Source organism: Carcharhinus amblyrhynchos, unplaced genomic scaffold (assembly GCF_965287045.1).
Source record: "Carcharhinus amblyrhynchos unplaced genomic scaffold, sCarAmb.v2.hapA scaffold_82, whole genome shotgun sequence".
In the NCBI taxonomy this organism is placed as follows: Eukaryota; Metazoa; Chordata; class Chondrichthyes; order Carcharhiniformes; family Carcharhinidae; genus Carcharhinus; species Carcharhinus amblyrhynchos.
This window is the reverse complement of record NW_027649822.1, coordinates 45916-69109: the sequence shown is the minus strand read 5'-3', so window position 1 is coordinate 69109 and position 23194 is coordinate 45916. Positions and strand designations below refer to the sequence as shown.

The 23194-nt window shown below is 56.6% G+C and overlaps 1 pseudogene; it reads left to right on the top strand.

The window, feature by feature from the left end:
* Positions 1-1702: 1702 nt before the first annotated feature.
* LOC145337931 (uncharacterized) overlaps positions 1703-23194 on the top strand; it is a 61681-nt pseudogene continuing 40189 nt past the window's right edge.

Genomic DNA, 23194 nt, shown 5'->3' with positions numbered 1-23194 from the left:
TCCTAAATTCAATCCCTCTACTAATAAATGCCAAGACACCGTATGCCTTCCTAACAACCTTATCTACTTGATTCCCAACTTTCAGGGATCTATGTACACATACACCTAGATCCCACTGTTCATCCACACTACTCAGAGTCCTACCGTTAGCCCTATACACATCTGTTATTCCTGCCAAAGTGAATTACCTCACACTTTTCCGCATTAAACTCCATCCGCCACCTCTCGGCCCAACTCTGCAACTTGCCCAAGTCTCTCTGTAAACTATGACACCCTTCCTCACTACCTACCACATCTCCGACTTTGGTGTCATCAGCAAATTTACTAATCCACCCAACTATACCCTCATCCAGATCATTTATAAAAATAGGATTAGTAAGTTTGACACAGAGAGAGATGGGCCGAGTGGCCAGCAGCGAGGTTAAACACTGAAACCTTCTCCCTTGAGCCGCTGACATTGACACGGCAATGAAGTGCGGGTTACATAGGAAATAGCTTCCCACTGTTTACTCTATCTATACCCTTCATAATCTTATACTCCTCCATTAGATCCCCCCTCAGTCGCTGTCTTTCAAGGGAAAACAGCCCCAATTTGCTCAATCTCTCCTCATACCCCACTCCTTCCACACCAGGCAACATCCTGGTAAACCTCCTCTGCACTCTCTCCAGAGTCTCCACGTCCTTCCGGTAGTAAGGTGACCAGAACTGGACGCAGGACTCCAAATGCGGCCTAACCAACGTTCTGTATAACTGCGACATTAGACTCCAGCTCTTATACCCTATACCCCTTCCTATAAAGGCTAACATCCCATAGGTTTTCTTCACCACCTTCTCCACCTGTACTGCCACCTTCAAAGACTTGTGCACTTGCACCCCCAGGTCTCGCTGCATTTCTATACTCTTTATAGGCTTACCCTTTATCATGTAACTCCCCCCTACATTATTCCGGCCAAAATGCATCACCTCACGTTTATCCGGATTAAATTCCGTTTGCCATATATCTGCCCAATATCCCAGCCTATCGATATCCCGTTGTATTCCCAGACACTGCTCCTCACTGCCCGCCAATCCAGACATCTTAGTGTCATCTGCAAATTTGCTGATCACACCACCTACTCCCTCTTCCAAGTCATTTATAGACACTATAAGGACCCCCCCCACCCCCACCCACCATGCACCCTCCCCCCCCAGCCCCCACCCCCACCCCGCCGAACCCCCCCCCGGACAGTCTCCCATCCAACGTCTTCCCTCGGGGAAAGAGGTACAAAAGTCTGAGGTCACGTCCCGACCGACTCAAGAACGGCTCCTTCCCCGCGTTCAATGTCCTACGTTCAAGGGTCACTCTGGGTCACCCCACGGCACGGAGCCATTCAAGATGGCGGCTCACCGCCAAGGTCAAGGGGAGGTGTGGGGGGTGGGGGGTGGGGGGGAGATGGCTCGATTCTCTCGCTCGCCTGGAGACGGTTCTGGGCTCTGCGGAGTCAGCTCAGGACGTTGGACCCAACAAGGAGTGACCTTGTGTATGTGTGTGTCTGTGTGTGTGTGTGTGTGTGTGTGTGTGTCTGTGTGTATGTGTGTGTGTGTGTGTGTGTGTGCCTGGGTCACCGTCCAGCTCCCGATTTTAAACATTCATCTGTCGATACTGAACTGTTTGCCTCTGGTGAGTTCAGTGGGGGAAGGTTCGGGAGATAAGGGATGGCAGATGCGGGAAGGGGAGGGCTGCAGACGGGAAAGAGAGTGGAGGAGGGCGGCGGGGGTGGGTGGGGTGGAGACTGGCCAGTCGCTGACTCTGCAGTCACTAACTCAATGGAAAGTTACAGATCTGGGCAGTGGGGAGGGGACACAAGAGAGAGAGAGGGTGAAAAGCGGCGGGATCTGCGCAGAGAGAGCAATTGCAAAGCACCAAGCCCAGCGGACACCCGTCTCCTCCAAGATCAGCTCCGATTGCCAGCGGACGCCCAGACACAGTCTCAACATGGGGTGAGAACCCTGGCCAAGGGGAGATTTACTCTGTATCTAACCCCGTGCTGTACCTGTCCTGGGAGTGTTTGATGGGGGGACAGTGTAGAGGGAGCTTTACTCTGTATCTAACCCCGTGCTGTCCCTGTCCTGGGAGTGTTGGATGGGGACAATGTAGAGGGAGCTTTACTCTGTATCTAACCCTGTGCTGTAGCTGTCCTGGGAGTGTTTGATGGGGGGGACAGTGTAGAAGGAGCTTTACTCTGTATCTAACCCCGTGCTGTACCTGTCCTGGGAGTGTTTGATGGGGGGGACAGTGCAGAGGGAGCTTTACTCTGTATCTAACCCCGTGCTGTACCTGTCCTGGGAGTGTTTGATGGGGGGACAGTGTAGAGGGAGCTTTACTCTGTATCTAACCCCGTGCTGTCCCTGTCCTGGGAGTGTTGGATGGGGACAATGTAGAGGGAGCTTTACTCTGTATCTAACCCCGTGCTGTACCTGTCCTGGGAGTGTTTGATGGGGGGACAGTGTAGAGGGAGCTTTACTCTGTATCTAACCCCGTGCTGTACCCGTCCTGGGAGTGTTTGATGGGGGACAGTGTAGAGGGAGCTTTACTCTGTATCTAACCCCGTGCTGTCCCTGTCCTGGGAGTGTTGGATGGGGACAATGTAGAGGGAGCTTTACTCTGTATCTAACCCTGTGCTGTAGCTGTCCTGGGAGTGTTTGATGGGGGGGACAGTGTAGAGGGAGCTTTACTCTGTATCTAACCCCGTGCTTTACCTGTCCTGGGAGTGTTTGATGGGGGGACAGTGCAGAGGGAGCTTTACTCTGTATCTAACCCCGTGCTGTACCTGTCCTGGGAGTGTTGGATGGGGGGACAGTGTAGAGGGAGCTTTACTCTGTATCTAACCCCATGCTGTCCCTGTCCTGGGAGTGTTTGATGGGGGGACAGTGTAGAGGGAGCTTTACTCTGTATCTAACCCCGTGCTGTACCTGTCCTGGGAGTGTTTCACAGAGGGGACAGTGTAGAGGGAGCTTTACTCTGTATCTAACACTGTGCTGTACCTGTCCTGGGAGTGTTTGATGGGGACAGTGTAGAGGGAGCTTTACTCCGAATCTAACCCCGTGCTGTACCTGTCCTGGGAGTGTTTGATGGGGACAGTGTTCCTTCTTCACAAAGACATTGTTTATTTGGGAATAGATATTTTCTGTGTTTTATTCCTGCAGGATTTTCTGGTTCCGTTTGATGTTGCTCTGTTTGATTGGATCATTATCACACCTCAATTCATGTGTGGGTGAGTCGCACTGTGGGAGAGTCAGTGCTGAGGGAGCGCCGCACTGTGGGAGGGTCAGTGATGAGGGAGTGCCGCACTGTGGGAGGGTCAGTGCTGAGGGAGTGCCGCACTGTGGGAGGGTTGGTGCTGAGGGAGTGCCGCACTGTGGGAGGGTTGGTGCTGAGGGAGTGCCGCACTGTGGGAGGGTTGGTGCTGAGGGAGCACCGCACTGTGGGAGTAACTTACCAGGGAACGTTGGATTTTGGAACTGGGTCTAACAGCTTTTTATTTCGATCTGTTTTTTAACCAGATTCCAATGAATTTTGGGCAGAACGCAGACAAACATGGTGAGTGCGTTTGCAATGTTTAGTATTCTGGGCTCTCTGGAGACCTGGCTTTGTGGAATGAAACTGGACAAGTGTCGGATCTCACTGTTGGGGAGCATTTGAAGGAATAGTGATCATAATTATGTCTCCTTCACACTCACACTCGGGTCAGTGCCGAGGAAACGCCACAATGTGGGAGGGTCAGTGCTGAGGGAGCGCCGCACTGTTGGAGGGTCAGTGCTGAGGGAGTGCCGCACTGTGGGAGGGTCAGTGCCGAGGGAGCGCCGCACTGTGGGAGGGTCAGTGCTGAGGGAGTGCCGCACTGTGGGAGGGTCAGTGCTGAGGGAGCGCCGCACTGTGGGAGGGTCGGTGCTGAGGGAGCGCTGGACTATGGGAGGGTCAATGCTGAGGAAGTGCCACACAGTGGGAGGGATGGTGCTGAGGGAGCGCCGCACTGTGGGAGGGTCAGTGCTGACGGAGCGCCGCACTGTGGGAGTGTGAGTGCTGAGGGTGTGCCGCACTGTGGGAGGGTCGGTGCTGAGGGAGCATGGCACTGTGGGAGGGTCTGTGTTGAGGCAGCGTCAGAAGGTGGGAGGGCCAGTGCTGAGGGAGCGCCGCACTGTGCGAGGGCCAGTGCTGAGGGAGCGCCGCACTGTGGGAGGGTCAGTGCTGAGGGAGCGCCGCACCGTGCGAGGGTCAGTGCAGAGGGACCGCCACACTTTGGGAGGGTGAGTGTAGAGAGAGCGCCGCACTGTGGGAAGGTGGCTGCTGAGGGAGTGCCGCACTATGGGAGTGTGAGTGCTGAGGGAGTGCCGCACTGTTGGAGGGTCAGTGCTCAGGGAGCACCGCACTGTGGGAGGGTCAGTGCTGAGGGAGCGCCGCACTGTGGGAGGGTCAGTGCTGAGGGAGCGCCGCACTGTGGGAGGGTCAGTGCTGAGGGAGCGCCGCACTGTTGGAGGGTCAGTGCTGAGGGAGCGCCGCACTGTGGGAGGGTCGGTGCTGAGGGAGCGCCGCACTGTGGGAGGGTCAGTGCTGAGGAGCGCCGCACTGTGGGAGGTTCAGTGCTGAGGGGGCACTGCACTATGGGAGTGTGAGTGCTGAGTGGGTGCCGCACTGTGGGAGTGTCTGTGTTGAGGGAGCGTCAGAAAGTGGGAGGGCCAGTGCTGAGGGAGCGCCGCACTGTGCGAGGGTCAGTGCTGAGGGAGCGCCGCACTGTGGGAGTGTTAGTGCTGAGGGAGTGCCGCACTGTGGGAGGGTCTGTGTTGAGGGAGCGCCGCACTGTGGGAGGGTCAGTACTGAGGGAGCGCCGCACTGTGGGGGGGTCAGTGCTGAGGGAGCGACGCACTGTGGGAGGGTCGGTGCTGAGGGAGCACCGCACTGTGGGAGGGTCAGTGCTGAGGGAGCGCTGCACTGTGGGAAGGTCAGTGCTGAGGGAGCGCTGCAATGTGAGAGGGTCAGAGCTGAGGGAGCGCCGCACTGCAGGAGGGTCAGTGCTGAGGAAATGCCGCAGAGTGGGAGGGGCAGTGCTGAGGGAGCCCCGCACTGTTGGAGGGTCGGTGCTGAGGGAGCGCCGCACTGTGGGAGCGTCGGTGCTGTGGGAGCGCCGCACTGTGGGAGGGTCAGTGCTGAGGGAGTGCTGCACTGTGGGAGGGTCAGTGCCGAGGGAGCGCCGCACTGTGGGAGGGTCAGTGCTGAGGGAGCGCCGCACTGTGGGAGGGTCAGTACTGAGGGAGCGCCGCACTGTGGGGGGGTCAGTGCTGAGGGAGCGACGCACTGTGGGAGGGTCGGTGCTGAGGGAGCACCGCACTGTGGGAGGGTCAGTGCTGAGGGAGCGCTGCACTGTGGGAAGGTCAGTGCTGAGGGAGCGCTGCAATGTGAGAGGGTCAGAGCTGAGGGAGCGCCGCACTGCAGGAGGGTCAGTGCTGAGGAAATGCCGCAGAGTGGGAGGGGCAGTGCTGAGGGAGCCCCGCACTGTTGGAGGGTCGGTGCTGAGGGAGCGCCGCACTGTGGGAGCGTCGGTGCTGTGGGAGCGCCGCACTGTGGGAGGGTCAGTGCTGAGGGAGTGCTGCACTGTGGGAGGGTCAGTGCCGAGGGAGCGCCGCACTGTGGGAGGGTCAGTGCTGAGGGAGTGCCGCACTGTGGGAGGGTCAGTGCTGAAGGAGCGCCGCACTGTGGGAGTGTGAGTGCTGAGGGTGTGCCGCACTGTGGGAGGGTCAGTGCTGAGGGAGCATGGCACTGTGGGAGGGTCTGTGTTGAGGCAGCGTCAGAAGGTGGGAGGGCCGGTGCTGAGGGAGCGCTGCACTGTGCGAGGGTCAGTGCTGAGGGAGCGCCGCACTTTGGGAGGGTCAGTGCAGAGAGAGCGCCGCACTGTGGGAGGGTCAGTGCTGAGGGAGCTCCGCACTGTGGGAAGGTTGCTGCTGAGGGAGTGCCGCACTGTGGGAGTGTCTGTGTTGAGGGAGCGTCAGAAGGTGGGAGGGCCAATGCTGAGGGAGCGCCGCACTGTGGGAGTGTTAGTGCTGCGGGAGTGCCGCACTGTTGGAGGGTCAGTGCTGAGGGAGTGACGCACTGTTAGAGGGTCAGTGCTGAGGGAGTGCCACACTGTGGGAGGGTCAGTGCTGAGGGAGCGCCGCACTGTGGGAGGGTCAGTGCTGAGGGACTGCCGCACTGTGGGAGGGTCAGTGCTGAGGGAGCGCCGCACTGTGGGAGGGTCAGTGCTGAGTGAGTGCCGCACTGTGGGAGGGTCAGTGCTGAGGGAGTGCCGCACTATGGGAGGGTCAGTGCTGAGGGAGCGCCGCACTGTGGGAGGGTCAGTGCTGAGAGAGCGCCGCACTGTGGGAGGGTCAGTGCTGAGGGAGCGCCACACTGTGGGAGGGTTGGTGTTGAGGGAGCACCGCACTGTGGGAATAACTTCCCAGGGAACGGTGGATTTTGGGAACTGGGTCTAACAGAGTTTTATTTCCATCTATTTTTTATCCTGCTGATGAAGCTGAGGGTATCGCACACAAGGATGGTGAGTGTGTTTGCAATGTTTCGTATTCTGGGCTCTCTGGAGATCTGGCTTTGCGGAATGAACCTGGACAAGTGTCGGATCTCTCTGTGGGGGAGCATTTGGGGAATAGTGATCATAACTCTGTCTCCTTCACACTCGCACTCGAGGGAACTGGGACCAGGCTATCTTGGGAAGTTTTCACCTGGAGTGAAGGGAAATATGAAGCCATCAGGCAGGAAATTCGAGGCGTAAAGTGGAAGGAGTTTTCCCTCAGGGAAACACGTGGAAGAAAGGTGGCAGATTTTCAAGGAATGTTTGTCCGGAGCTCTGCGCGACCGCGTTCCAATGAGACAGGGAAGTTTTGGTCGGTTCACGGGAACCGTGGTGCTCGGGGTCTGAGACAAATCCACTCGATAAGAAAAGCTCCCGAAAGATTGAGGGAGCTGGGAGATGTTCGGGATCGAGAGGTGGATGAGACTTGTAGGAAGGATGTTCAGAAGGAAATGAGGAGAGCCAGAAGGGGTCATGAGAAGGCCTTGGCGGATAAGGTTAAGGAGAACCCCAAGGCCTTCTCCAGATATGTGAAGAGGGAAAGGATGAGATTTGAAGGGATAGAACTGAGAAAAGGAGAATGGGGAGAGTCTGTGTGGAACCGGGAGAAATAGCAGAGGTGCTTCATGAATACTTTACTCTGGGATTCCCGAGGGAAAAGGATCTGGGTGGTTGTTTGGGAAGGTTTGGGGGCGGACTGAAAAGATTGAGTGTGTGGACGTTAAGAAAGAGGATGTGTCGGAGCTTTTGAATAGCGTCGAGATGGATAAGTCGCCAGGACCGGATGGGATGTTCCCCAGGTTACTGTGGGAGGCCAGGGAAGAGATTGCAGAGCCCCTGGCGATGATCATTGCCACGTCGATGGAGACGGGAGGGGTTCTGGAGGATGTTGTTACTTTACTCAAGAATTGGAATAGGGAGAGCCCGGGAAATGATAGACCAGAGAGTCTAACTTCAGTGGTTGGTCAGTTGATGGAGAAGATCCTGAGAGGCAGGATTTATGAAGATTTCGAGAGGTATAGTGTGACCAAAAATAGCACGGCTTTGTCAAGGGCGGGTCGTGCCTTACGAGCCTGGTTGAGTTTTTTGAAGATGCGAGTGAACACACTGAGGAAGGAAGAGCGGTGGATGTGGTTTATATGGACTTCAGCAAGGCCTTCAATAAGGTTCCCCATGCAAGGCTTCTTGAGAAAGTGAGAGGGCATGGGATCCAAGGGGATCCACTGAGGCGAGGGTCAGTGCTGAGGGAGTGCTGCACTGTGGGAGTGTCGGTGCTGAGGGAGCACCGCACTCTGGGAGGGTCAGTGCTGAGGGAACGCCGCACTGTGGGAGTGTCGGTGCTGAGGGAGCGCCGCACTGTGGGAGGGTCGGTGCCGAGGGAGCGCCGCACTGTGGGAGGGTCGGAGCTGAGGGAGTGCCGCAATGTGGGAGGGTCAGTGCTGAGGGAGCACCGCACTGTGGGAGGGTCGGAGCTGAGGGAGTGCCGCAATGTGGGAGGGTCAGTGCTGAGGGAGCACCGCACTGTGGGAGGGTCAGTGCTGAGGGAGCGCCGCACTGTGGGAGGGTCGGTGCCGAGGGAGCGCCGCACTGTGGGAGGGTCGATGCTGAGGGACCGCCCCACTGTGGGGATTTGTATCCAGGATTTGGTCATACCTGGCACAGGTTCTAACCATGTTTTATTTCAATCTTTTGTTTTAACCAGGTTTTCACATTCGCCCCAGGAGGGAAGTTGATAGTGTGTGTTTTTGCAATATTTTTGCACTGGGCTCTGAGTGGATCCTGATGTGTATCTGAGTAAGGATGGATTATATTGGATTGGCAGTGCTGAGGGAGCGCCGCACTGTGGGAGGGTCAGTGCTGAGGACTGCCGCACTGTGGGAGGGTCAGTGCTGAGGGTGCGCCGCACTGCGGGAGGGTCAGTGCTGAGGGAGCGCCAGACTGTGGGAGTTACGGTGCAGAGGGAGGACCGCACTGTGTGAGGGTCTGTGCTGAAGGAGCACCGCACTGTGGGAGGGTCAGTGCTGAGGGAGCGCCGCACTGTGGGAGGGTCAGTGCTGAGGGAGCACCGCACTGTGGGAGGGTCAGTGCTGAGGGAGCGCCGCACTGTGGGATGTTCGGTGCTGAGGGAGCGCCGCACTGAGGGAGGGTCAGTGCTGAGGGAGCACCGCACTGTGGAAGGGTCAGTGCTGAGGGAGCGCCGCACTGTGGGAGGGTCAGTGCTGAGGGAGCGCCGCACTGTGGGAGGGCCAGTGCTGAGGGAGCGCCGCACTGTGGGAGGGTCAACAAAGAACAACCCAGTACGGGAAACAGGCCCTTCGGCCCAACGAGCCCGCGCCGCTGCATCACCCTACACCTATTCTACCCTGCGTATCTACAAATAGAACCCCTGACTTAGCCAGATTCAGGGGAGAATAGTGTCAATTTGGTAAAACCAATCAGCCTAAGAGCACATCTTTGGGGTGTGGGAGGAAACCGGAGTGCCCGGAGGAAACCCACGCAACCACAGGGAGAATGCACAAACTCCCACAGACACAGGCCCAAATCCATGTATCTGCACAGCTAGCAGTGCTAGTCACTGAGCTGTTGCGGCACCCGTCTACCGGTCCAGGATCAAGCACACACCCCGACACGAAGTACTAGGCCACTCCCGGATCCTCCAGGAGCAGCCCACGCACGACCCACCGTGTGCATGCCCCTCGTTTGACAGCAAGGTGGACCTCCACCTGCGGAAAAAAGACAAAAACGTTAATCACACAAGCCTGCCTTTCCAGTGTCTCCTGAGGTTCTAACCCTTATTCAATAACCCCTACCATAACCCTCCATCCTCGTTTCACTCATGTGTCTATCTAACTGAACCTTAAACAAGTCCAACCTTCCTGCCTCCACCACCCTACTCGGTAGCGTGTTCCATACCGCTACAACTCTCTGCGTAAAGAATCTTCCTCTCACTTCCAAATTGTACCTCTCCCCCCTCACCCTTAAATCATGTCCTCTTGTATTTGTACCCAATCTAGGGAGCAGTCTCTCACTATTGACTCTGTCTATTCCCTTCAGTATCTTATATACCTCTATCATGTCCCCCCTCAATCTCCGTCTTTCCAAGGAGAATAGTCCCAGTTTCTCCAACCTTTCCTCGTAACCCAGTCCCTCCATGCCAGGCAACATCCTGGTAAACCTCCTCTGCACCCTTTCCAGAGACTCCACGTCCTTCCGGTAGTATGGTGACCAGAACTGCACACAGTACTCCAAATGCGGTCTAACCAACGTCTGTACAACTGAAGCATTAGACAGCAGCTTTTAAACTCTATGCCTCTTCCTATAAAGGCTAGCATTCCATAAGCCTTCCTAACAACCTTCTCCACTTGTGTCGCAACCTTCATGGATTTGTGAACCTGCACTCCCAGGTCCCTCTGTATTTCTATACTCCTAATTTGTCTACCTTTAATCACATAACTCTTCTCTACATTATTCCTTCCAAAATGCATCACCTCGCATTTGTCAGGATTAAATTCCATCTGCCACCTATCTGCCCAATGCACCAACCTATCTATATCCTGTTGTATCACCTGACAATCCAGTTCCGTACCCGCCAACCCTGCCATCTTGGTGTCATCAGCAAACTTGCTGATCACACCACCTACGCTCTCTTCCAAGTCATTTATGTAGACTACAAAGAGGAGAGGTCCCAGTACTGAGCCCTGCGGCACACCACTGGTCACTGGCCTCCAGCCGGACAAAGTCCCCTCCACCACTACCCTCTGTCTCCTATTACCCAACCAGTTCTCAATCCACCTAGCTACCTGACCTCGTATCCCATGCGCCTTAACCTTTTCTACCAGCCTACCATGAGGGACTTTGTCAAACGCCTTACTGAAATCCATATAGATGACATCAACGGCTCTCCCATCGTCAACCGTTTTTGTCACCTCCTCAACGAATTCCACCAGATTCGTAAGGCAAGACCTCCCTCTAACAAAGCCATGTTGCGTATCCCTAATCAGATCGCAACACTCCAAATGCTCATACATCCTACCCCTAAGTATTTTTTCCATTAATTTTCCTACCACCGATGTCAAACTGACCGGCGTATAATTCCCAGGGTTATCCCTACTACCTTTTTTGAACAGCGGTACCACATTTGCTACCCTCCAGTCTTCTGGGACCTCACCTGTGTCCAAAGAAGGGACAAAGATTTGCGCCAGAGGCCCAGCAATTTCATCTCTCTCCTCCCTAAGCAGCCTGGGATAAATACCATCGGGCCCCGGAGCTTTATCCGTCCTTACGCTACCTAAAAGCCCTAACACTTCCTCCCTCGTAATAGATATTTCCTTTAGCTGATCCTCAGCTCCCGCTAACAGACCGCACGATTCCGAACCCCTCTCCTTCGTGAATACCGACGCAAAGTATTCATTCAGGAGCTCCCCCATTCCCTCCGACTCAATACATAACTCCCCACTTTTGTCCCTAAGAGGACCAATTTTCCCTCTAACTACTCTCTTGCTCCTAATATAAGAATAAAATGCCTTTGGATTTTCCTTAATCCTTCCAGCCAAAGCCATTTCATGCCCTTTCTTCGCCCTTCTAATTCCCCTTTTTAGCTCCCTCCTACTCTCTCTATATTCCTCCAGCGCACTCTCCGTACCCAGTCGTTTCGACCTAACATACGCCTCCCTCTTCTTACTGACCAAGTCTTCAATACCCCCTGTAATCCACGGCTCTCTAATCCTACCTTTCCCATCCTTCCTCTTAACCGGAACATACCTCCCCTGCAACCATTTCATTTTGCCCTTAAAAGCCTCCCACATGCCAACCGTGGACCTGCCAGCTAACAGTCCCTCCCAATCAGTGTCCTGCAGCTCCCTCCTAATCCGGCTATAGCTCGCCTTTCCCCAGTTCAGCACCCTCCCGTTCGGCCGGCACTCGTCCCTTTCCATTTTTATCCTAAAGTAGACGGACTTGTGGTCACTGTTAGCCACATGTTCGCCTACCTCTACCTCAACCACCTGCCCTGGCTCTTTACCCAACACTAAATCCAGTATTGCCCCTTCCCTAATCGGGCTAGTTACATACTGCTCTAGAGCCCCTTCCAAAACACATTTCACAAACTCCTCTCCCTCCGTACCCCCAGCTCTAGGCCCCCTCCAATCCACTCCAGGAAGATTAAAGTCACCGACTACAACCACCCTATTCTTCCTGCACCTGTCCAAAATGCCCCTGCAAATGCCTTCCTCCACTGACCTCAGGCTGTTGGGTGGCCTATAGTACACCCCTAGCAATGTAATCTCTCCCTTTTTATTCCTCAACTCCACCCACTGTGACTCAATCCCTATCTCTTCCATATTGTCCTCCCTCTGCACTACTGTGATGTTTTCCTTGACTAACAGTGCCACCCCTCCACCTCTCTTCAACCCTCCTCTCTCACACCTAAAACACCTGTACTCAGGAACATTCAGCTGCCAGTCCTGCCCTTCCCGCACCGCACTGTGGGAGGGTCAGTGTTGAGGGAGCGCCGCACTGTGGGAGGGTCAGTGCTAAGGGAGTGCTGCACTGTGGGAGGGTCAGTGCTGAGGGAGTGCTGCACTGTGGGAGGGTCAGTGCTAAGGGAGCACCGCACTGTGGGATGGTCAGTGCTGAGGGAGTGCCGCACTGTGGGAGGATCAGTGCTGAGGGAGCGCCGCACTGTGGGCGGGTCGGTGCTGAGGGAGCACCGCACTGTGGGAGGGTCAGTGCTGAGGGAGCGCCGCACTGTGGGAGGGTCGGTGCTGAGGGAGCACCGCACTGTAGGAGTGTGAGTGCTGAGGGAGCGCCGCACTGTGGGAGGGTCGGTGCTGAGGGAGCACCGCACTGTGGGAGGGTCAGTGCTGAGGGAGCGCTGCACTGTGGGAGGGTCGGTGCTGAGGGAGCGCCGCACTGTGGGAGGGTCAGTGCTGAGGGAGCGCCGCACTGTGGGACGGTCAGTGCTCAGGTAGTGCCGCACTGTGGGAGGGTCAGTGCTGAGGGAGCGCCGCACTGTGGGAGGGTCAGTGCTGAGGCAGTGTCGCACTGTGGGAGGGTCAGTGCTGAGGGAGTGTCGCACTGTGGGACGGTCAGTGCTCAGGTAGTGCCGCACTGTGGGAGGGTCAGTGCTGAGGGAGCGCCGCACTGTGGCAGGGTCAGTGCCGAGGGAGCGCCGCACTGTGGGATGGTCGGTGCCGAGGGTGCGCCGCTCTGTGAGAGGGTTGGTGCCGTGGAGGGCCGTACTGTGGGAGTTACTTCCCAGGGAACGTTGCATTTTGGAATAGGGTCTGACAGCGTTTTATTTTCATCTGTTTTTTAACCAGATTCCAATGAATTTGGGCAGAACGCAGACAAACATGGTGAGTGCGTTTGCAATGTTTAGTATTCTGGGCTCTCTGGAGACCTGGCTTTGTGGAATGAAACTGGACAAGTGTTGGATCTCTCTGTGGGGGAGCATTTTAGGGAATAGTGATCATAATTATGTCTCCTTCACACTCTCACTTAGGTAAGTGCCGGGGGAGAGCCACACTGTGGGAGGGGCAGTGTTGAGGGAATGCCGCACTGTGGGAGGGACGGTGCAGAGGGGGCGCCGCACTGTGGGAGGGTCAGTGCTGAGAGAGCGCCGCACTGTGGGAGGGTCAGTGCTGAGGGAGCGCCGCACTGTGGGAGGGTCAGTGCTGAGAGAGCGCCGCACTGTGGGAGGGTCAGTGCTGAGGGAGTGCCGCACTGTGGGAGGGTCGGTGCTGAGGGAGCGCCGCACTGTGGGAGGGTCGGTGTTGAGGGAGCGCCACACTGTGGGAGGGTCAGTGCTGAGGGAGCGCCGCACTGTGGGAGGGTTGGTGTTGAGGGAGCACCGCACTGTGGCAATAACTTCCCAGGGACCGGTGGATTTTGGGAACTGGGTCTAACAGTGTTTTATTTCCATCTATTTTTTATCCAGCTGATGAAGCTGAGGATATCGCACACAAGGATGGTGAGTGTGTTTGCAATGTTTCGTATTCTGGGCTGTCTGGAGATCTGGCTTTGCGGAATGAACCTGGACAAGTGTCGGATCTCTCTGTGGGGGAGCATTTGGGGAATAGTGATCATAACTCTGTCTCCTTCACACTCGCACTCGAGGAACTGGGACCAGGCTATCTTGGGAAGTTTTCACCTGGAGTGAGGGGAAATATGAAGCCATCAGGCAGGAAATTCGAGGCGTAAATTGGAAGGAGTTTTCCCTCAGGGAAACGCGTGGAAGAAAGGTGGCAGATTTTCAAGGAATGTTTGTCCGGAGCTCTGCGCGACCGCGTTCCAATGAGACAGGGAAGTTTTGGTCGGTTCACGGGAACCGTGGTGCTCGGGAGCTGAGAAAAATCCACTCGATAAGAAAAGCTCCCGAAAGATTGAGGGAGCTGGGAGATGTTCGGGATCGAGAGGTGGATGAGGCTTGTAGGAAGGAAGTTCAGAAGGAAATGAGGAGAGCCAGAAGGGGTCATGAGAAGGCCTTGGCGGATAAGGTTAAGGAGAACCCCAAGGCCTTCTCCAGATATGTGAAGAGGGAAAGGATGAGATTTGAAGGGATGGAACCGAGAAAAGGAGAATGGGGAGAGTCTGTGTGGAACCGGGAGAAATAGCAGAGGTGCTTCATGAATACTTTACTCTGGGATTCCTGAGGGAAAAGGATCTGGGTGGTTGTTTGGGCAGGTTTGGGGGCGGACTGAAAAGATTGAGTGTGTGGACGTTAAGAAAGAGGATGTGTCGGAGCTTTTGAATAGTGTCGAGATGGATAAGTCGCCAGGACCGGATGGGATGTTCCCCAGGTTACTGTGGGAGGCCAGGGAAGAGATTGCAGAGCCCCTGGCGATGATCTTTGCCTCGTCGATGGAGACGGGAGATGTCCCGGAGGATGTTGTTCCTTTACTCAAGAAAGGGAATAGGGAGAGCCTGGGAAATGATAGACCAGAGAGTCTAACTTCAGTGGTTGGTCAGTTGATGGAGAAGATCCTGAGAGGCAGGATTTATGAAGATTTCGAGAGGTATAGTGTGACCAAAAATAGCACGGCTTTGTCAAGGGCGGGTCGTGCCTTACGAGCCTGGTTGAGTTTTTTGAAGATGCGAGTGAACACACTGAGGAAGGAAGAGCGGTGGATGTGGTTTATGTGGACTTCAGCAAGGCCTTCGATAAGGTTCCCCATGCAAGGCTTCTTGAGAAAGTGAGAGGGCATGGGATCCAAGGGGATCCACTGTGGGGGGAGCGGCAGTGCCGACGGAACGCCGCACTGTGGGAGGGTCACTGCCGAGGGAGCCACACACTGTGGGTGGGAGCTGAAGGACTAAATGCGTTACTGATCTGTGCCTCACTGCACTCCCTCTCCGTCTCTGTCTCTCCTCCTGTTTCAGTTCACTGCGGCGCTCCTGCGAATATTTCTCACGGACATTATGAATATCTGTCTCATCACGATGATGACACCTATCTTTCCGTGATCAAGTATGTTTGCGATGGCCCGGTCTACTACCTCGAGGATCCCGAGGAGGGTAGGTAACGCTGGTGTCCGGGGGCGAACCATGAAAGTGTAATCGAGTGAGAAAACGCACCCCTCCACCCCCCCACGGCCCACCAAAAAGAAAATCGTGCATCCCCTTCTGCTGACTATTGGGCTGAAATATTCTAGGGCAGCCTGTAACCTGACGTTGGTGGAATTTGGGGATACAGGTGTATTGCCAGCCAAATTCACCGGACACTCACTGAACGTTCGATGACACGCTGTTCTTATTCTTCTCTGAGTGAGCTGTGTCGATTGTGCTCTACCCACCAGCCTCCGGGTTATGATTCCAACGCGACCAAGATCGTGTTCGCAATGTTTACCGGGTTACCTGAGGAGATCGCGAGCGGGCCTGGGGTGGGGGGGGTGCCACCAGTGATAGTTTTCTTTTCGAGAATGTTGGGGAGAAACGCCAGCCACCCCGATATCAAAGGATGGCCATGTTGGATAAGCAGCAAACCTGCGCGATAAGGAACGCTGTGAAGAGTTCCCCTGGTAAATTGGAGCGATTGTTCCCAGACCGAGAGAAGCAGCTTCAGAGTCGGGTAAACTTCTGGTTCATTCTACCAAGGACACAACCAGGAAGAGAGTATTTCTAGCCCAGTGTGTTGGCTGAAACTGGGACGGTCCGTGACCTTGCTAAGCTGGGAGATCCAGGAAAGAGTGATCATAATATTAGGCAATTTTGGAATGGGTTTGGGAGCAATTTGATGAAATCCAAAATTAGCAGTTGTAAATCCCATACTCTGAGGCCCATCCCTCATTCACCCTGCACTCTCCCCGTCTCCCTCACTCCCCCCACCCTCTCCCTGTCTCCCTCACTCCCCCCGCCCCCTCCCTGTCTCCCTCACTCCCCCGACCCTCTTCCCCTCTCCCTCGCTCCCCCTGCCCTCTCCCCGTCTCCCTCACTCCCCCCGCCCTCTCCCTGTCTCCCTCACTCCCCCCACCCTCTCCCTGTCTCCCTCACTCCCCCCACCCTCTTCCCCTCTCCCTCGCTCCCCCTGCCATCTCCTCGTCTCCCTGTCTCCCTCGCCCTCTCTCCGTCTCCCTCGCTCCCCCCCTCGCCCTCTCCCGTCTCCCTCGCTCCCCCCGCCCTCTCCCCGTCTCCCTCACTCCCCTCGCCCTCTCCCCGTCTCCCTCACTCCCCTCGCCCTCTCCCCGTCTCCCTCACTCCCCTCGCCCTCTCCCCGTCTCCCTCACTCCCCCCGCCCTCTCCCTGTCTCCCTCGCTCCCCTCGCCCGCCCTCTCCCTGTCTCCCTCGCTCCCCTCGCCCTCTCCCTGTCTCCCTCGCTCCCCACGCCCTCTCCCGTCTCCCTCGCTCCCCTCGCCCTCTCCCCGTCTCCCTCACTCCCCTCGCCCTCTCCCCTCCCTCACTCCCTCGCCCTCTCCCCGTCTCCTTCTCTCCCCCCGCCCTCTCCCTGTCTCCCTCGCTCCCCTCGCCCTCTCCCTGTCTCCCTCGCTCCCCTCGCCCTCTCCCTGTCTCCCTCACTCCCCCCACCCTCTCCCCGTCTCCCCGTCTCCCCCCGCCCTCTCCGTCTCCCTCGCTCCCCCCACCCTCTCCCCGTCTCCCTCTCTCCCCCCCGCCCTCTCCCCGTCTCCCTCTCTCCCCCTCGCCCTCTCCCTGTCTCCCTCGCTCCCCCCGCCCTCTCCCCCGTCTCCCTCTCTCCCCCCGCCGTCTCCCCGTCTCCCCCCGCCCTCTCCCTGTCTCCCTCACTCCCCCAGCCCTCTCCCTGTCTCCCTCGCTCCCATCGCCCTCTCCCTGTCTCCCTCGCTCCCCCGCCCTCTCCCCGTCTCCCTCACTCCCTACACCCTCTTCCCCTCTCCCTCGCTCCACCAGCCCTCTCCCTGTCTCCCTCACTCCCCCCGCCCTCTCCCTGTCTCCCTCGCTCCCCCTGCCCTCTCCCTGTCTCCCTCGCTCCCCTTCCAGCCTCTGCCCCAGGGGGGTAGGAGAAGGGGTTAGAATGATGAAATCGAGGTGGAGGGGGATATTTCAGAGTACCGGGGGAGGGTGTGTTACACTGCGATGGTTTGGGCAAATGTGGATCCGATTATCTGGGATTTGTTCTCAGCCTGTCTCTGTGTCTCTCTCTCTCTCTCTGTCTCTCCCTCTGGTCTCTAGCTGTGTACATTTGTACAGAACAGAACAAGTGGAAGAACGCAAAACTGAAGTACGAATTGCCAGAATGTCACAAAGGTGAGAGAGAGATTAACCTCAGTAACACACAGTCTCCCTATCCCCTCGGTTACACCACACTCGGAGCACCGTGCACAGTTCCCATCTCCCTATCCCCTCGGTGAGACCCACACTCGGAGCACAGTTCCGGTCTCCCTATCCCCTCTATTCGACCCACACTCGGAGCACAGTTCCCGTCTCCCTATTGTAGGAAGTGAGAACGGCTCCCAGTCTGAGGCCAGTCAGTTTGTATGGAGTACACCCGAGCAACTGACCCAGTCCTGGAGGGGTGGACGCTTGACTGGCTTAGTTATCACCGTTAGGTTTCCACCGGCGACAACCCCCTTTAAGGAGACTCCTCTGGAGGCACGATTTCACTTCAGATCCCCTTAACCACGTTCGAAATCAAAGACACGGATGAGTTTCCCTATGTCAGTTTTATTCGATCTTGCAAGAACGGGTGTGGTCCCGTAGGTACACACACCCTTACAATACATGATTACACCTTACATGCATTCGCGAGTTCATCATATGTCCCGCCTTTCCTTCTCTTTTCCCATTGGTCCCCGTACTTCCTTTCTCTTTCCCATTGGTTCCCGCGCTTCCTTATCTTAAACTTATTTAGTTATACGGTCAGCGATAATCGTTTCTTTTGTACCAATTATATGATCAGTGATAATTGTTTCTTTTGTACCAGTTATATGATCAGCGATAATCGTTTCTTCTGTAACAGTTATATGATCAGCGATAATCGTTTCTTTTGTCACCCAACCCCTGACTGTTACTTTGACTGCAAACAACTGATCTCATACTGGTGGTCAATCACCTGCCCCTGAAAGGCGTTTACACAATATTTTTACTTCCCCATTTTCCTGCCCTCGGCCAGTCAGCCCATGATTTCAAAAATTGCATCTTCCTCCTCTCACAATATCCCCTCGATTCGACCCACACTCGGTGCACAGTTCCGGTCTCCCTATCCCCTCGATTAGACCCACACTCGGAGCAAAGTTCCGGTCTCCCTATCCCCTCGATTAGACCCACACTCGGAGCACAGTTCCCGTCTCCCTATCCCCTCGATTCGACCCACACTCGGAGCACAGTTCCGGTCTCCCTATCCCCTCGATTAGACCCACACTCGGAGCAAAGTTCCGTTCTCCCTATCCCCTCGATTAGACCCACACTCGGAGCACAGTTCCCGTCTCCCTATCCCCTCGATTCGACCCACACTCGGAACACAGTTCCGGTCTCCCTATCCCCTCGGTTAGACCCACACTCGGAGCACAGTTCCCGTCTCCCTATCCCCTCGATTAGACCCACACTCGGAGCACAGTTCCCGTCTCCCTATCCCCTCGGTTAGACCACACTCGGAGCACAGTTCTGGTCTCCCTATCCCCTCGATTAGACCCACACTCGGAGCACAGTTCCTGTCTCCCTATCCCCTCGGCTAGACCCACACTCGGAGCACAGTTCCTGTCTCCCTATCCCCTTGAGTAGACCCACACTCAGAGCACAGTTCCGGTCTCCCTATCCCCTCGGTTAGAACCACACTCGGAGCACAGTTCCCGACTCCCTATCCCCTCGGTTAGACCCACACTCAGAGCACAGTTCCGGTCTCCCTATCCCCTCGGTTAGAACCACACTCGGAGCACAGTTCCCATCTCCCTATCCCCTCGAGTAGACCCACACTCGGAGCACAGTTCCCGTCTCCCTATCCCCTGGATTAGGCCCACACTCGGAGCACAGTTCCGGTCTCCCTATTCCCATAGTTAGACCCACACTCGGAGCACAGTTCCTGTCTCCCTATCCCCTCGGTTAGACCCACACTCGGAGCACAGTTCCCGTCTCCCTATCCCCACAGTTAGACCCACACTCGGAGCACAGTTCCCGTCTCCGTATTGCCTCCATTAGACCCACACCCGGAACACAGTTCCCACCTCCCTATCCCCTCGGTTAGACCCACACCCGGAGCACAGTTCCAGTCTCCCTATCCCCTCGGTTAGACCACACTCAGAGCACAGTTCCGGTCTCCCTATCCCCTCGGTTAGAACCACACTCGGAGCACAGTTCCCGACTCCCTATCCCCTCGATTAGACCCACACTCGGAGCACAGTTCCTGTCTCCCTATCCCCTCGGCTAGACCCACACTCGGAGCACAGTTCCTGTCTCCCTATCCCCTTGAGTAGAACCACACTCGGAGCACAGTTCCTGTCTCCCTATCCCCTCGAATAGACCCACACTCGGAGCACAGTTCCCGGCTCCCTATCCCCTGGATTAGGCCCACACTCGGAGCACAGTTCCCGGCTCCCTATCCCCTGGATTAGGCCCACACTCGGAGCGCAGTTCCGGTCTCCCTATCCCCATAGTTAGACCCACACTCGGAGCACAGTTCCGGTCTCCCTATCTCCTCGGTTAGACCCACACTCGGAGCACAGTTCCCGTCTCCCTATCCCCTCGATTAGACCCACACTCGGAGCACAGTTCCGGTCTCCCTATCCCCTCAATTAGACCCACACTCGGAGCACAGTTCCTGTCTCCCTATCCCCTCGGCTAGACCCACACTCGGAGCACAGTTCCGGTCTCCCTATCCCCTCAATTAGACCCACACTCGGAGCACAGTTCCCGTCTCCGTATTGCCTCCATTAGACCCACACCCGGAACACAGTTCCCAGCTCCCTATCCCCTTGGTTAGACCCACACCCGGAGCACAGTTCCAGTCTCCGTATCCCCTCGGTTAGAACCACACTCGGAGCACAGTTCCCGTCTCCCTATCCCCTCGGTTAGACCACACTCAGAGCACAGTTCCGGTCTCCCTATCCCCTCGGTTAGAACCACACTCGGAGCACAGTTCCCGTCTCCCTACCCCCTCGGTTAGACCCACACTCGGAGCACAGTTCCGGTCTCCCTATCCTCTCGGCTAGACCCACACTCGGAGCACAGTTCCTGTCCCCCTATCCCCTCGAGTAGACCCACACTCGGAGCACAGTTCCTGTCTCCCTATCCCCTCGAATAGACCCACACTCGGAGCACAGTTCCCGTCTCCCTATCCCCTGGATTAGGCCCACACTCGGAGCACAGTTCCGGTCTCCCTATCCCCATAGTTAGACCCACACTCGGAGCACAGTTCCTGTCTCCCTATCCCCTCGGTTAGACCCACACTCGGAGCACAGTTCCCGTCTCCCTATCCCCACAGTTAGACCCACACTCGGAGCACAGTTCCCGTCTCCGTATTGCCTCCATTAGACCCACACCCGGAACACAGTTCCCACCTCCCTATCCCCTCGGTTAGACCCACACCCGGAGCACAGTTCCAGTCTCCCTATCCCCTCGGTTAGACCACACTCAGAGCACAGTTCCGGTCTCCCTATCCCCTCGGTTAGAACCACACTCGGAGCACAGTTCCCGACTCCCTATCCCCTCGATTAGACCCACACTCGGAGCACAGTTCCTGTCTCCCTATCCCCTCGGCTAGACCCACACTCGGAGCACAGTTCCTGTCTCCCTATCCCCTTGAGTAGAACCACACTCGGAGCACAGTTCCTGTCTCCCTATCCCCTCGAATAGACCCACACTCGGAGCACAGTTCCCGGCTCCCTATCCCCTGGATTAGGCCCACACTCGGAGCACAGTTCCCGGCTCCCTATCCCCTGGATTAGGCCCACACTCGGAGCGCAGTTCCGGTCTCCCTATCCCCATAGTTAGACCCACACTCGGAGCACAGTTCCGGTCTCCCTATCTCCTCGGTTAGACCCACACTCGGAGCACAGTTCCCGTCTCCCTATCCCCTCGATTAGACCCACACTCGGAGCACAGTTCCGGTCTCCCTATCCCCTCAATTAGACCCACACTCGGAGCACAGTTCCTGTCTCCCTATCCCCTCGGCTAGACCCACACTCGGAGCACAGTTCCGGTCTCCCTATCCCCTCAATTAGACCCACACTCGGAGCACAGTTCCCGTCTCCGTATTGCCTCCATTAGACCCACACCCGGAACACAGTTCCCAGCTCCCTATCCCCTTGGTTAGACCCACACCCGGAGCACAGTTCCAGTCTCCGTATCCCCTCGGTTAGAACCACACTCGGAGCACAGTTCCCGTCTCCCTATCCCCTCGGTTAGACCACACTCAGAGCACAGTTCCGGTCTCCCTATCCCCTCGGTTAGAACCACACTCGGAGCACAGTTCCCGTCTCCCTACCCCCTCGGTTAGACCCACACTCGGAGCACAGTTCCGGTCTCCCTATCCTCTCGGCTAGACCCACACTCGGAGCACAGTTCCTGTCCCCCTATCCCCTCGAGTAGACCCACACTCGGAGCACAGTTCCTGTCTCCCTATCCCCTCGAATAGACCCACACTCGGAGCACAGTTCCCGTCTCCCTATCCCCTGGATTAGGCCCACACTCGGAGCACAGTTCCGGTCTCCCTATCCCCATAGTTAGACCCACACTCGGAGCACAGTTCCTGTCTCCCTATCCCCTCGGTTAGACCCACACTCGGAGCACAGTTCCCGTCTCCCTATCCCCACAGTTAGACCCACACTCGGAGCACAGTTCCCGTCTCCGTATTGCCTCCATTAGACCCACACCCGGAACACAGTTCCCACCTCCCTATCCCCTCGGTTAGACCCACACCCGGAGCACAGTTCCAGTCTCCCTATCCCCTCGGTTAGACCACACTCAGAGCACAGTTCCGGTCTCCCTATCCCCTCGGTTAGAACCACACTCGGAGCACAGTTCCCGACTCCCTATCCCCTCGGTTAGACCCACACTCAGAGCACAGTTCCGGTCTCCCTATCCCCTCGGTTAGACCCACACTCGGAGCACAGTTCCCATCTCCCTACCCCCTCGGTTAGATCCACACTCAGAGCACAGTTCCCGTCTCCCTATCCCCTCGGTTAGACCCACACTTGGAGCACAGTTCCCGTCTCCCTATCCCCTCGGTTAGACCCACACTCGGAGCACAGTTCCTGTCTCCCTATCTCCTCAGTTAGACCCACACTTGGAGCACAGTTCCCGTCTCCCTATCCCCTCGGTTAGACCCACACTCGGAGCACAGTTCCTGTCTCCCTATCTCCTCAGTTAGACCCACACTCGGAGCACAGTTCCTGTCTCCCTATCTCCTCAGTTAGACCCACACTCGGAGCACAGTTCCAGTCTCCCTATCCCGACTGAGGAAAGATTAGAGTGGGGAGCGGCAAGATTGTGGAGCTGGGGTTAAAATTCGATCAAGCAATGGCCGATCAAAGGGGAGAGCAGGAATTGGATGGGCAGAAGGGTCTGGTTGAATCCTGCATTGGTTCGATCTCAGTGTCCCAGATTGAGGAATTCTCCTTCCCTCCCTTTCTATCTCTCAGTTTCCTGCGGCGTTCCGAAGGATATCGAACACGGACACTTTGAATACGTGACAACGCACGGGGTCACGTCATATCTCTCTGCGATCAAATATACTTGTGACGCAAACTACCACGAAAGAGATTTCAGCGATGAAGGTGGGTTCGAGAAATCTGTCCACAGACAGAGCTGAGGGAGCACCGCACTGTGGGAGGGTCGGTGCTGAGGGAGCACCGCACTGTGGGAGGGTCGGTGCTGAGGGAGCACCGCACTGTGGGAGGGTCAGTGCTGAGGGAGCACCGCACTGTGGGAGGGTCAGTGCTGAGGGAGCACCGCACTGTGGGAGGGTCGGTGCTGAGGGAGCGCCGCACTGTGGGAGGGTCAGTGCTGAGGGAGCACCGCACTGTGGGAGGGTCGGTGCTGAGGGAGCGCCGCACTGTGGGAGGGTCAGTGCTGAGGGAGCGCTGCACTGTGGGAGGGTCGGTGCTGAGGGAGCACCGCACTGTGGGAGGGTCAGAGCTGAGGGAGCGCCGCACTGTGGGAGGGTCAGTGCTGAGGGAGTACCGCACTGTGGG